Raw genomic sequence first — 16,176 nt, 5'->3', positions numbered from 1 at the left:
GAACATATATTTTGTACGTTATATGTATCATATACTATATTCTCATGTTAAAGTAAGTTAGAGAAAAGAAAATGTTGTTAAGAAAATTATAAGGGGGAGCACCTGGGTGGCTCAGTTGGTTGACCACTCAACTTTGGCTCAGGTCATAATTTCAGGGTTTGTGAGTTCGAGCCCCACATCCGGCTTTGCACGGATAGCACAGAGCGTGCTTCAGATTCTCTGTCTCCCTCTCTCTGTGCCCCTTCCCTGCTCAAACTCTGCCTGTCTCTCTCTCTGTCTCTCTGAAAAATAAAAAAAAACATTTAAACAATTTTTAAAAAGAAAATTATAAGGAAGAGAAAATACATTTACAGTACTGTGCTATCAAAAACATCTGTATAGAACCATGTGGTGGGCAAGGAGCAATGTGGCCACCAAGCCACCTGGAGAGAAGCAGCCCAGGGGCCTTTGGTGCCCTGCTCCCACCTGGCTGCCAAGGCCCCACTCCATGCCTCTCAGGCCAGGCCAGGGGTGGGAGCCAGGCCACAGCAAGGCAGCCCCCAGCCATGGCCAAGCTGGACCCGAGTGATCAGCGGGAGTGCTGAGAGGTGTTCCAGAAGCAGCAGAGACTCCCCGTCTAGGGTACCACCCGGCCATTGGTGGACCCCTTGGCACACCAAGGCCTGGTGAAACACACAGGAAGCTGCCACTATAGAGCAGTTCACTTTGAACTTCGGGCCTCAGAAGACTAGCACATCTTCACAACAACTTTTGCCAGAAGCAGCAGAATAAACCCTTGATAGCACTGGCTTCTCCCTTCAAGCTCCTGAACGTTCAGAGATTTGACACTCCCCACTCAAACCCTAGAGGCTCTGGAATGATTCCACACTGCCTGGGTGAGGGCACTGTGTGGAGAGCGTGGGCATTGAGCGCGTAATATATATATATATATATATATATATATATATATATATATAATCAGATTGTGTGTGTGTGCTGAGTTGTATATGTTCTTTATGTATTTTGGATATGAACCCCCTACCAGATATATCATTTGCGAACCCATTCATTTTTGCTCTTGTTTCCCTCGCCTGAGGAGATGTATCTAGGAAAATGTAGCTACAACAGATGTCAAAGAAATTACTGTCTGAGTTCTTTTCTAGGATTTTTATGGTTTCAAGTCTCACATGCAGGTCTTTAATCCATTTTGAGTTTATTTTTGTGTATGGTGTTAGAAAGTGGTCCACTTTCATTCTTTTGCATGTAGCTGTCCAATTTCCCCAGCACCATTTATTGAAGAGACTGTCTGTTCACCATTGTATATTCTTGCCTCCTTTGTCATAGAGTGATTGGCTGTATAAGCATGGCTTTATTTCTGTGCTCTCTATTCTTTTTCATTAATCTATGTATCTATTTTTGGGGCACCTGGGTGGCTCAGTCGGTTAAATGTCCGACTCTTGGTTTCAGCTCAGGTCATGGTCTCATGGTTTGTGAGTTTGAGCCCCACATCGACCTCTGTGCTGACAGTGCGGATCCTGCTTGACATTCCTTGTCTCCCTCTTTCTCTCTCTGCCCCTGCTTTGCTCACTCTGTCTCTCTCTCAAAAATAAATAAATAAACTTTAAAAATTAAAAAAAATATATATCTATGTGTCTTTTTGTGCCAGTACTGCTTTGGTTACTACAGTTTTGTAGTAGATCTTGAAATCTAGAACTGTGCTACCTCTAGCTCTGTTTTTATTTTTCAAGATTACCTTGGCTACTTGGGGTCTTTTGTGTTTTATGGATTGCCCTGCCTTAAATGGCAGTTGAAGCCACCTTATTCCTCATTTTGAAAGACTTAACCTGTAAGTATTCTGAAATGGTATTGTTTATGGAATAATTACTACATGTTTGTGTTGCAATAAACCATTTTTATTTTTAAAATCTTGAGAGGTTCGGGGCGCTGGGTGGCTCAGTCGGTTGGGTGTCCGACTTCGGCTCAGGTCATGATCTCACAGCTCGTGAGTTCGAGCCCCGCGTCGGGCTCTGGGCTGACAGCTCAGAGCCTGGAGCCTGCTTCAGATTCTGTGTCTCTCTCTCTCTCTCTCTCTCTCTCTACCCTCCTCCGCTCATGCTCTGTCTCTGTCTCTCTCAAAAATAAATGAACATCAAAAAAAAATCTTGAGAGGTTCACAAAAGCACTGAAAGGAAAGCCACTTGAACTTTGTCAGGAGTGTAAAGCTTCTTGAGTTTGCCAAGACATCCTGCATCAGACCATGAGCTGTGCACCGAATGTCAAGTGTTGATCTACCATATCCCTGAGAGCCTCCTGAAAGTGAGACATTCCAAAGACTGCATCAGCAAAAAATACAATTTTTCAGGGAAAAAAATGTATCCTTGGTTTATTATAACACAGCTTCCTGGTGGCATGCAATTCACCGCAGCTGGTATTTACTCAGCATTGCCAGGTGAATCCTGTGGAATGGAGGGGACTTCTACCCCCTGAGCTCAGCTATTTCCTGCTTTCTTGAGTCTTTTTCATTCTGTATTCATGTATTTCCTCTTCACTGCTAAATGGATGAAGTGGCACCTTCATCTACGTGCTAAGCAAACTATTAATGAAGAAGAGCATATGGCCTATCTCTCTGAAAACAACATAGGAGGTATCAGGCTGGCAGGAGAACGTGCACTTATGAGCGCATACTTTCTGGAATGTGACACATTTGAGCCTGCAGTCCTGCTGTGCCACTTATTCACTGGATGATCTTGGGCAGATGACTTACCATTTCTGATCCTTTGCTTTCTCATTTTCAAAATGGGAACAATGGTAGTACCTATCTCATAAGGCTATTCTAAAAATCCACTGAGATCATTCATGCTAAATTTCCTTAGGAGTGCCTGGCACCTGGTGGCCCCGTAGGGTACTATCTGGAAACTTCTTCTTCTTTTTTTTTTTTTTAATTTTTTAACATTTATTTTTGACAGAGAGACAGAGCATGAGTGGGGGAGGGGCAGAGGAAGAGGGAGCCACAGAATCCAAAGCAGGCTCCAGGCTCCGAGCTGCCAGCACAGAGCCCGACGTGGGGCTCAAACTCATGAATCGCGAGATCATGACCTGAGCCGAAGTCGGAGGCCCAACCGACGGAGCCACCCAGGCGCCCCAGTAAACTTATTCTTATATGATAAGGTTATGGAGTTAAAAGTGTAGGTAGTCCATTCTGCTATGATGTTTATTCTCAGTGAAATACAATTTGGTTGGAATCTGCTGGCTCAACGCTGTTGGCAGGAGCAACCAAAACATTCAGATAAGGGGTCTGAAACTACATTCCCACTTCTTTGAGATGAGTTTCTGAATTACCCTTATCTCGAGCGTGCGCGCGCATGCGCGCGCGCGCACACACACACACACACACACACACACACACACCAAGCTCCATCCCAGCCTGTTTCGTTGATGCTTACCTTGAGCTTTTCAGCACCCCTACTAGCCCTAGTTCCTATCATTTCTTTGGTGCCTTGGCCTTACTGCTTCTTTACCATCTGGCCCACTTTGTCTCCTGGATCCCTGCTCTCCTCTCTCCGGCTTCTGGCTGCTCAGAATGATTTCCTGGGATCTCACCTTTCTGGGTATGTCTCAAGATCCTTCCCTGTTAACTGCCTGCCACCATCAGTCCTGGTAAGTGCAGCCAGGCCCTCTAGGGACCTGTCCTTTTGCATGGCTCTGGTGTCAGAGAATTTAACACCGGATAATTACCATTTGAGGGGAGTATACTATCACCCACCAGCCCTGTTCCTTACTCTGTTATTCATCTGTTTTTCCCACAAACTCATTGCCATCTGCAGCCTGTTTATTTACTATCTACAAAGGCCTTTTGATTGTGTAACAAGAGAAATCCTGTCATAGACATAGGCTCATAGATGAAGGAAAGCATAAATGTGTGCACATATGTGTGAGTTTGTGTATGGAAGGGGTTGCAGCTACCTGGTCAGCAATCAGGTTGCCCTTAGGAATGGAAAAGGGGGAAAATGGATGCTGAGCAGACCACCAATTAATATTCATGAGAGCAAGTGAATGCAGACAACTTATGGAACGAATCTTATTCACAATGAAAATTGTGTATTTTCAGGTGAGTAGGACTATACATAATGCAAGTTAAATATAACGTGTTGCCTAGTGGGTGTAAAGTGCTCAATTCTGAAGTGTAAAAATGCGGGTTACAGGTTCTCAATTTTTCAGTCTGCAGCCATGAAATTTCCTCCAGGGTTCGGCCCACTGGGCAGAGCAGGAAAGGAGATGAATTCTCAAGTGCAGACCTTCAAAACTGTCCTGGAAAGAGGAAATATAATGTAAGGGCTTTGGTATTGTCAGTAAAGATTTCTTTCAATGCACATTACTGCCAAGCACGTGACAGCCATTCAATAACATTCTTATTGAATTGATTCAGATAATATAATTCTCAACAGACAGACCTGGACTTCTACTTCACTAAGTGAATAGTGAACACAGAGTCCTAAGATTCACTAAGTAAAGAGAGACTACCTGCTGTCCAGTGAATCAATTAGGAATTTACATTTGGCTGGTAGTTACAGAATGTGGAAAACAGTGGCTCAAACAAATTGGGGGTTTATTTTTTCTCCTTTAGAGAAAATCCAGGACAGGTATGGCCGTACATTTATCTTTCCTTCCATTGCTGCTGCCTAAATTCATCACTTTCTTGTGGAGCTTTTCAAAAAGCCACAAGAAGGGGCCAGTATGGGCCAACTTCTAAAATTTTCTACCATTTTTCTTAATGCTACAGCCTTGGTTGATGGTTGGTTTAAGATTTTTAAAAAATATTTATCCATTTTTGGAGGACAGAGAGAAACAGAGCACAAGCAGGGGTGGGCGGAGAGAGAGGGAGCCACAGAATCCGAAGCAGGCTCCAGGCTCCCAGCTGTCAGCACAGAGCCCGACGCGGGGCTCCAAGTCATGAACCGCGAGATCATGACCTGAGCCGATGTCGGACGTTCAACCGACTGAGCCACCCAGGCGCCCCAGTTGATGGTTGGTTTAAACTCCAAGTAAAAGTCTAGCTCCAAGGATGAGAAGTAAAGATTTCAGCAGGAAGTGTGTGATCCCACTACTTGAATTTTTCAGTAGCTGACTCCATCAACTTTTGCTCAATCTATTCTCGATCTCCCCTCCACTGTCTGCTCTCTCTCTATCCCGAATCTGTTCTCATCTATACCTTCCTATCAAGGTTTTTGCTTTCTTTCTCTCCTTTACTTAATCAACATAAAATTTATAGAAAGGATACTCTATATTAACTTTTCAGCCCACAAAAATCTGGGCAGGTCTGTGTAGCCACAGTTTTCTCAAAAATCTGGATAAAGAGAAAACTTTGATTTTGCCTGAGTTAGAATGCAGATAAAAATAGGAATTTGCTTGATTTATCAGGACTATGGTTAACAGCACAGCCATGCTGTTTCTATCTCAGAACAAAGTAAGATTCCCCCCATAAACCTTATGTTTTAAGGATACAAAGTGTAATTGGGAAAATATTCAAGGGATTATTTCCTTCTATCTTGGCCCAAGTTTTCTGACCTTTAACAAACCTTTCAGTGAATATTATTTGGGTACAAAAAGTACATTAACAGATTAAAGTGTATTGAAAAATTCCTAAGTATGTGATCATATCAACTATCTTCTAATGTCATATTTTCTGGATTTAAGTATGAGTGATTTATTTCTATAACCTCAAATATATAGGAAAACATACACTGAAATCCAAGATCACTTATCCCCACCTTTCTAAAGTACCATATTTCAGGGCTCCCAGAAACAAGATGCTCATAAATATTCCCTGTCTAAGAAATTAGAAAGCCATCGACCCCCCACTTTGGAAACTACTGAATACTGCAAGGGCTGTGTGATCAGCTGCTTCTGCAATATAATCACTTCCAGCACGGTACAATAATTGATAGGACAATCAATCATGAACTCTGTAACCTAATCAGCCTGAAGTAGATTCATGACCAAAATGCTAAACTTGATATTGACAATGTTAGAATCAGAAAGAAGGGGCGCCTGGGCGACTCAGTCAGTTAAACAGCTTAAACAGCATCTGACTCTGTTTCGGCTCAGGTCATGATCTCACAAGCTGGAGCTCTGCATAGGGCTACTTTCATGAGCTTGAGCCCCGCTTGAGATACTCTCTCCCACTCCTTGTCCTTTCCCTGCTCACTCACTCACTCACTCTCTCTCTCTCACTCACTCTCAGTCTCTCTCTCAATAAATAAATAAATAAACTTTAAGAAAAAGAATCAGAGGGGCACCTGGGTGGCTCAGTTGGCTGAGCGTCTGATTTCTACTCAGGTCATGATCTCATGGTCTGTGAGTTCGAGCCCTGCATAGGGCTCTGTGCTGACAGCTCGGAGCCTGGAGCCTGCTTCAGATTCTGTGTCTCCCTCTCTCTCTGTCCCTCCCCTGCTCTCACTGTCTCTCTCTCTCAAAAATAAATAAACAAAATTTTTTTTTAAAAAGAATCAAAAGAAGTCGAAGATAAGCATCCATGTTAAACCCTACTAATCTGCTATTCACTTATTGGATAAAACATATTTTCCTGAATTATCTGTTTGTTGTCACAATTTTCTTTGCTAGTAGGAAACCTATCCATGGCATAGCTTGCCTTCACCTCAGAGAAAGAGCTATAACCCTTCCACACCAAGGAGGCTTACTTAAAATGACTGAATGGGAAAATAGGTTGGTATATGTCAAAGCAACTTCATAACTGGGGGGTAGCAACTTCATAAATGGGGGGTAGGAATGCAATGACATCATGTATGCATATTCTGATAAAGACCCTAATTTTAACCTTTCAGTATCAGGAATGTTCTGCTTGATTTAACTGCACTAATATCACCATTAAACACACGAGATATTCCTGCTAAAAATTCTTAAAAACCTATGGTTCTATGTTAAAAGTCCCTAACTTATTGATTCTTCTATATGTTCAGCTATTCCAAGGAAGGAGGCAAATCACACTGGCTTGTGATCAATAGATCATTTTAAAGTAAGATTATCATTGGGGCACATGGGTGGCTCATTTGGTTCACTGTCTCTTCATCTTGGCTCAGGTCTTGATCTCAAGATCCTGAGTTCAAGCCCTGTGTTGGGCTCCATGCTGGGCGTGAAGCCTACTCAATAAATAAGTAAATAAGTAAGTAAGTAAATAAAGTAAGATTATTATTATTGCAGATGCTAATAAGGATGGTGAAGATAATCACACTTGTTTTCTGTTTGCTCAATGAGATTTTTTAAGTCTTTTTTTAAAGAAGTTTATTTATTTTCAGAGAGAGAGGGAGACGGAGAGAGCAGGCAAGCAAGGGAGGGGAAGAGAGTGAGGGAGAGAGAGAATCCCAAGCAGGCTACATGCTCAGCACAAAGCCTGACATGGGGCTCGAACCCACAAACCAGAGATCATGGCCTGAGCTGAAATCAAGAGTTGGACGCTTAACCAGGTGAGCCACCCAGGAGCCCCTCAGCGAGGTTTTCCAGAACATCTTTATCGAAGAAAAAGAATATCACATAAATTGTGCATCTTTAAAGTACAGAACTTGTTAAGTGTTGACATATGTATACACATGTGAAACCATCCCCACAATCAGGATGATGAACATATCTGTAACTCCCAATGTGTTCTCTTGTCCCTTGGGAGTCCTTCTTCCTCAAGAAACCACTGGTCTGCTTTCTGTCAATATAAAATTAGTTTGTATTTTCTTAAGATGTGTATAAATGGAATCATGAGAATGTGCTCTTTGGGGCCTGGCTTCCATCTTTCAGCAAAAGTATTTTGAGATTCAACCATGTTACTGTATCAACAGTTCATTCCTTTTTATTTATGACTAGTATTCCATAGTATGGGCATATACCAATTTGTTTATCCACTCACTTATTGATGGATATCTGGCTTGTTTCCACTTTTGGGCTCCTACACATAGAGTTGCTATAAACATTCATGTACAAATTTTTGTACAGACATAACTTTTTGTTTTTCTTGGGTACATATCTAGAGAGGGAATGGGTGGATCATACGGTACCTGTGCATTTAACTTTTTACAAACCTGCCAAACTCATGGTTGTATCATTTTACATTCCTACCCACAGGGTTATGAGAATACCAGTTCCTTCACGTCCTTGTCACTATATGTCATTTTGATAGGTGCAGAAGTGTTGTATTTTATGGTGGTTCCAATTTGCAATACCCTTAATGACTAAGGCTGTTTACCATCTTTTCATGTGATTATCTGTGATCTGTGTATCTTCTTTGGTGAAATGTCTGCTTAAATCTTTGGTTTTGATTTTTATTGGATCGTTTGTTTATTGTTAAGTTTTGAGTGTTCTTTGTATATCCTGGATGCAAGCCTGTTATGAAAAATATGCTTTACAAATATTTTCTCCCTGTTGGTAGCTTGTCTTTGTAGTTTCCTAACAGTATCTTTTGAAGAGCAAAAGTTATTATTTTCCATGATGTCTCTGATCATTTTTTAACGAGTTGTGCTTATGGTGTTGTATCTAAGAGATTGCTCTCAAACCAAAGGTCACAGAGATTTTTTCCTATGTTTCCTTCTAAAAGCTTTATAGTTTTAGGGTTTGCATTTAGGTTTATGATCCACTTTGAGTTAAATGTTGTATGTGGAATGAGGTTAGATTGAGAGTTGGGTTGGTTTTTTTTTTTTTTTTTTTTTTTGCATATGGATAGCTGCTTGTTTCATTCTTTTTTTTTTTTATTGAACTGCCTTTGTACTTTGTCAAAAATTAATTGTCCACATATGTGGGCTTGGTTTTGGACCCTCTTTTCTGTGCCAGTGACCTGTTCATCTATCTTGATGCTAATACCACATTGTTCTCAGTACTGTAGTTCCATAAGATTTGAAATCAGAGAGTGTTAGCCCTCAACTTTGTTATTGTTATTCTTTTTCAGAGTGTTTTTGGCTTTGGTCCTCTGCATTTCTATATACACTTTAAATGTTTATTTATTTTTAAGAAAGAGAGAGAGAGTAAGAGCAGGGGAGGGGCAAAGAGAGAGGGAGAGAGAGAATCCCAAGCAGGCTCCATGCTGTCAGTGCAGAACCCAAATTGGGGCTCAGTCCCATGACTCATGAGATCATGACCTGAGCCAAAATCAAGAGTCAGACACTTAGGGAGCCTGGGTGGCTCAGTCAGTTGAGCATCCAACTTCAGCTCAGGTCACGATCTCCCGGTCTGGGAGTTCAAGCCCCGTGTCAGGCTCTGTGCTGATGGCTTGGAGCCTGGGTCCTGTTTTGGGTTCTGTGTCTCCCTCTCTCTCTGTTCCTCCCCTGCTCGTTTTCTGTCTCTCTCTGCCTCTCAAAAATAAATAAACATTAAAACAAATTTAAAGAGTCAGAGGCTTAACCAACTAAGCCACCCAGGTGCCCCCTCCACATATATTTTCAAATCAACCTGTCAATCAATTTCTGCAGAAAAGAAACTGAGGTTTCAATTGAAATTGTGTTGAATCTATAGGTCAACTTGGGGAGAACTGACCTATGAACAATATTGAATATTTGAACCCATTCTAACAGGTCTCTTTAAAAGAATTTTTTTTAATGTTTTATTTATTTTTGAGACAGAGAGAGACACAGCATGAGCAGGGGAGGGGCAGAGAGAGAGGAAGACACAGAATTCGAAGCAGGCTCCAGGCTCTGAGCTGTCAGCACAGAGTCTGACACGGGGCTCGAACTCACGGACTGTGAGATCATGACCTGAGCCAAAGTCAGACGCTTAACCGACTGAGCCACCCAGGCGCCTCGCTAACAGGTCTCTTAATTAAAGGATATCTTTAATTTGTCTCAGCAGTGTTTTATAGTCTTCAGTCTTACACATTTTTTGTCAGCTTTATCCCTTCCTAAATATTCATCCCTAACTCTTCATAAGTGTTTTTGAGCCCTAAGTGCTATCACATGTCATTGCTCTTTAAGTTTCAATTCTAGATTGTTCACTGCTGATATATAAAAATGCAATTGATCTTCGCATAATGATCCTGTAACCTGAAACCTGATAAACTTATGCATCACTCCCAGTAGCTTTTTTGTGGATTCCATCAGACTTTCTACATAGACTTTCATGTTGTCTACTAATAAAGACAGTTTTACTTTTTCCTTTCCAATATGGAGGCCTCTTATTTATTTACTTACTTAGCCTGATTGCTCTGGCCGGAACATCTAGTATAACGTTGAAAATAAGTGATGAGAGTAAACGTTCTTGTCTTACTCTTTTTTAAAATTTTTTTTTAATGTTTATTTATTTCTGAGACAGAGAGAGACAGACAAAGCATGAGTGGGGGAGGGACAGAGAGAGAGGGAGACACAGAATTAGAAGCAGGCTCCAGGCTGTGAGCTGTCCACACAGAGACCCGGGGCTCGAACTCACAAACTGTGAGATCATGACCTGAGGCAAAGTCGGTCGCTCAACTGACTGAGCCACGCAGGCGCCCCTCTTGTCTTATTCTTGATCTTAGGAGGAAATCATTTACTCTTTCATTAAATATGTGCTATGTATATATTTTCATAATTGCTATTCACATGAGAAAGTTTTCTTTCCTGTTTTGCTGAGAGTTTTAATGAGAAATGGAAGTTGAATTGTGTCAAATGACTTTTCTGCATCTACTGAGATCATAATATGTTTGTGTATGTATTAATTTGTTAGTATGAGGAGTTGCACTGATTACTTTTGAATGTTAAATCAACTCTGTATTCCTGGGATAAGCCCAACCTTGTTGTAATGTATTACCCTTTTTATATATTGTTGGATTCAATTTGCTCAAGTTTTGTGAAAAATATTTGCCTCTACGTTCATAGAGATGTTGATCAGTTATTTTTAAGTTTATTAACTTATTCTGAGGGTAAGAGCAGAGAGAGGGAGAGAGAGTGAATCCCAAGCAGACTCCTAACCATCAGCATGGAGCCCAATGGGGGCCCAATCTCACAAACCATGAGATCACGACCTGAGCCGAAATCAAGAGTCAGATGTTTAACTGACTCAGTCACCCAGGCACCCTGATCAGTAATTTTATTGTTTGTAATGTTTTTGTCTGGTTATGGTATCAGAGTGATGCTGGCTTCATAGAATGAGGTAGGAAGAAGCCACTCTTCCATTTCAGGGGAAGAGCTTTTATAGAATACATATTATTTCTTCCTTAAATGTTCGATGGAATTCACAAGTCAACATTTTTTCTCATGTAAATTTTTTTTAACATAAAAACACATACAAGAAACAAACATAAAGGCTTTTTGTGATTTGGTTAATGTTTACATATAGCCATAACTTTTCTAAAATTTTGTCCTGTAGGATCATTAGTTTTTACTGTATTCAATTAGACAGAATGAAACTCCTACCCACCCATATACATTTTTTTAGTTTATTTCTTTTTTTTGAGAGAAAAAGAGAGAGTGGGATAGAGACAGAGAGAGAGAGAGAGAGAATCCCAAGCAGGCTCCAAACTGACAGCTCAGAGCCCGATGTGGGGCCTGAACTGTGAGATCATGACCTGGGCTGAAGCCAGATGCTTAACCAGTTGAGCCACCCAGGCACCCCAGCCACCCATATACATTTTTAATAACTGTACTGAGATGTAAAATATATATATATATATATATATATATAGCATACAATTCACCTGTCTAAATTATACAATTCGGTGTTTTTTAATATAGTCACAGAATTGTACAATCATAACCATAATCTAATTTTAGAACATTTTTATCACCCCCAAAAGAAACCCTATTACCCATTAGCAGTCACTCCTCACATACCCCTCCCCAGTTTCTGACAAACACTAATGTACTTTCTGTGTCTAAGGATTTGCCTATCTGAACATTTCATATAAATGCATAAATGGAATGACAGACTTGGTCTTTTGTGGCTGGCTTCTTTCATTTATCATGCTGTTTCAAAGTTCATCCCTGTTGTAGCATGTATTAGTATTTTATTCCTTTTCAGTGCCTAATAATATTTTATTGTAAGCACCTAAAATTTTAAGGAAAACACTTTCAACTTATATTTGATACACTAAGGCAATAAAAAAAGTTAAATTCTTCAGTAAAAAGAAATTCGCAGGTTCCACTCAAGACGGTGGGTTCACAAGGATACCAGGAGGCTAATCACATTAACAGTGGTAAATAAAATACATTCTTTTTTAAAGTAAAAAAAAATGTAACAAAGAAAAAAGAGACAAATCAAAAAACAGACTGTTAAGTACAGAGAACAAACTGAAGGTTATGAGAGGGAAGGTGGGTGGGGATGGGTGAAATACGCAAAGGGGATTAAGAGTAAAATTATCACAATGAACACTGAGTAATGTATAGAATTGTGGAATGAATATATTGTACACCTGAAATTAATATAACACTGTATATCAATTATATTGGAATTAAAATAATATTTTAAAAATAAGAAACAAAAAAATAAAAAACATAACACAGATTATAGTGATGGTTGCACAACTCTGTGAATATACTAAAAGCCACTGAATTCTAACTTTAAACTTTAAGTCGTATGATATATGGATTATATCTCCATAAAGCTATTTAAAAAATTAAAAAAATTTTAATGTTTACTTATTTTTGAGAGAGAGAGAGAGAACGCGAGCGGGGAGGTGGGCAGAGATTGAGGGAGACACAGAATCCGAAGCAGGCTCCAGGCTGTGAACTGTCAGCACAGAGTCTAACACGGGGCTTAAACTCACAAACCGTGAGATCATGACCCTAGCGGAAGTCGGATGCTTAACCCATTGAGCCACACAGGTCCCCCTAACAATTTTTTTTTTGTTTTATTTATTTTCAGAGAGAGAGAGATAGAAAGCATGAGTGGGGAAGGGGCAGAGAGACAGAGAGAGAAAGAGAGAGAGAGAGAGAATCCCAAGCAACCTCTGCACTGTCAGTAGAGGCGGATGCGGTGGGGGTGGGGGGCTCAAACTCTTGAACGGTGAGATCATGACCTGAGACAAAATCAAGAGTCAGACGCTTAACTTACTGAGCCACCCAGGCGCCTCAAATCTATTTTTAAAAGATACAACAGGGGGCGCCTGGGTGGCTCAGTCGGTTAAGCGGCCGACTTCGGCTCAGATCATGATCTCACAGCCCGTGAGTTCGAGCCCCGTGTCGGGCTCTGTGCTGACAACTCAGAACCTGGAGCCTGTTTCGGATTCTGTGTCTCCCTCTCTCTGACCCTCCCCCGTTCATGCTCTGTCTCTCTCTGTCTCAAAAATAAATAAACGTTAAAAAAAAATGAAAAAAAAAAAGATATAACAGATAAAATCTGTTCACCAGGTAGGGAAGGGAGGGAACAATGGGCAGGAAGCTGAAGCCCCAGGTTTGTGTGAGTTGCTCTCAGATATATTCTACAGCCCACATGTGCACACAATAGTCTACGGTTCATTGCTTACTACTTCTTTAGGAGTTCTATTAACCATGTTTGATGTGGAAAGAATCACAAGAATTAGGACTATAAAATATCCTTAAATAGTAACAAAAGAACTTGTTTATTCATCCTTTTTCTGTACTCAATAAATATCATCTTAGGATCCACTGTGCACCGGGCACTATTTGAGGGACTAGTGATCAGTGATGCGCAAGGATGATCACAGTGAAAAAATATGCATAAAAACAAAACTGATAACACAGCTTCCAAAATGTAATGTTGGGCCCTTCTGCGGTTTTCCAATTTTCTAAAATGAACACATATTTCTTTTCTTATCATGTAAATTTTCTCCAGAGATTATTTTTATTTGATCAGAGGAGGGTCAACTGTTATTCAAAACAGTTAATTCTAACCAAGATCTCAAGTTATTCCTGTAGGGTTTTTTTTTCTTGTTTTATTTATTTATTTATTTATTTATTTATTTATTTGCATGCTTCTTTGTCTACATATCCATTTATGTATTGGGGGAAGGCGCAATTCTTCTTAGAAGAAACGCGAAGTGTATTAGTTTTCTTTTGCTGTGGACCAAAATACCACAGCTTAAAAAAACACTTTTTTTTTTTTAAACTTCACAGCTTAACAAACTACTATTTATTTCAGTGGGTCGGGAGTCTGGGCACAGAGTAGCTGGTTTCTCTTATCATCATCTTGCTAGGCTGAAATCAAGGTATTGGCGAGGCTGAGGTTTTACCTGGGGTTCTAGGCTCTCCCAAGATCCCATGGTGGTGGAAGCCTTCATTTCCTTGCAGCTGTTGCTTCCTCTCCCTGATTAGGTCAGGCCCACCCTGAATCATCTCCATTTTGAGCAACTCAAAAGCAACATCATCTTAATGAAATTAACCATGTCTTGCATATGCAAATTCTATTGCCATGAATAGTATAAAATATTGAAAGGGACAAAACAGTATTAGTGGGTTTCTTGTCCAGTTTACCCATCAGGGTTATCGCCACTTTCACTGTCTTTCAATTATTTTCTAATTCTGAGCTGTAGGTTACTGAAAGCACTACAAAACATTTTTCCCTACTCCGTATGCAAATGAATGCTGTTAGTAGAGAGACAATGGATTCCCACCCTCAGCCCCTCCCCGATTAAAAAAGCCAGGTTTGAATCTATTTGTCAACTGATTTCATAAGCTATTTCTGCTCTTTGAATTATCCTTGAACCAATAACATCTTTTCTGCTCTTTCATTGGTGAATGAGTTTAACAAAATCTTTTTCACATATTCATTTCATATTTGTATGAGCATCATGATTTTACCTTTAAAAATGTATCCTTTAACACTACCTTTCAAATTCCAAAGAATTTTTTTTTAAATATTCAGTTTCAGCCATGATCATTAGCCTAGCAAATGATTTCTGTGCATGTCATAAGCCAACCTTTGTGATGTTGATCATCTGTTGTGGCAAGTATTTTGCTACTTCCTTGCTTGATATATTTAAAAACTGCCTGTTTCTGTTTTTAATTTTTCAATCATGCATACTTGAGGTAAAGTCATGTTGGTAAAGTAATGGCTGCATTAAAGCCATTTTAATGCTTTAAAGTAAGGCAGGCTTTTAAGAAATCGGAGAATTTGGTCCCCTATGATTCTGTACCTTACTTCCTGGCATCAGGATAATGGGGAAAAAATGTTAATTCTCCGTCAGAATTCATTATTTAAAATGTACTTCAGTAATCAGTCTTTTCTGATTCCATAATTCCACCTACCAGTTTGGTGTGGGGAATTTGGTTTTTAAAATACAAGCATGTTATTATTATTATTTTTTTTCGGCTGAAAGCTAAATTTCCAAAAGAAATAAATCAAATGCAGCTTTTTGAAAATTGGAGCTATTATGCGAAGATGATGTATCCTTGCAGAGGAAAAGAGCAAAGCACTTGGAACTAATAGAATTGGCTGAACACTGGGATTTTTAAAAGGCCCTGGCTCATTTCCTGGCTGACCTCTCTCACAGCATAATGTAGCAGTAAATTGGAGTGGCATTTGAGTAATACAGACTCACACATCCTTGACATATACTAGTTCCAATCATAATGTTTTACATAGTATTTATTATGATTTTATTCAGCTTAAAATGTGTAGGAACATGCACTCACAAATAAAATTTAATATTGGATTATGTTTTCAAAATTGATTGGAGTAGTAGACGATAACTATGTTCCCTAGCAACAATAACATTGCCTAATTTATGAACACTGACATTAGCCAGCAGAATCAAAGCAGCCTTGAGAAAATTTAAGGTGACAGACACACTGTATTATTGAACTCCACCTTATTAGGACTAAGAAAACAAAAGATTCACTCAATCATCCCTTTATCCTAGGTAGTTGTTATATAAGGCTTTTTGTTTTGTTTTCTTTCTTCATTAGTACTTACAACCCCAAAAAAGGGAACTTAATTATCTCTTAGATTTCATCAATATTCCAAAGTCTAGCAATGCTTTGAAAACCATCACTTACCCAGTCATTAACAGAAATTGGTAGAATGCATATATCTTTAGTTTATCACTGTTAGGGGAGACTATCTGCTGAGGTCTCAGATTATACTCACAAAGCTGGCTTGGTGTCCTGTAGACAGAGATGCTCATGTGTATAGATAACAAATCACGGCTGTGTCTCCCTGATTGAATATTAAGTTAGGGACTGCGGTCACAAAAAGTAATTACACCATGATTTCTGCATCGGAGAAGTTTACAGTCTAGTGGGGAAGACACTGGTATGTTAATTACCATATAAAACC

General features: G+C 39.8%; 1 long non-coding RNA gene across 1 annotated transcript in view; it reads right to left on the bottom strand.

The window, feature by feature from the left end:
* Nucleotides 1-3,446: 3,446 nt before the first annotated feature.
* Nucleotides 3,447-16,176, bottom strand: part of LOC145713890 (uncharacterized) — a 60,968-nt gene continuing 48,238 nt past the window's right edge. Inside the window, exon 3 of the long non-coding RNA XR_014136714.1 lies at nucleotides 3,447-4,287. This is a non-coding gene — a long non-coding RNA (uncharacterized LOC145713890). The remainder of the gene's footprint in view (nucleotides 4,288-16,176) is intronic.

This window comes from Panthera onca, chromosome X (assembly GCF_046562875.1).
Source record: "Panthera onca isolate mPanOnc1 chromosome X, mPanOnc1 haplotype 2, whole genome shotgun sequence".
In the NCBI taxonomy this organism is placed as follows: Eukaryota; Metazoa; Chordata; class Mammalia; order Carnivora; family Felidae; genus Panthera; species Panthera onca.
The sequence above is the reverse complement of the archived record's forward strand: the minus strand, read 5'-3'. Positions and strand labels throughout refer to the sequence as shown.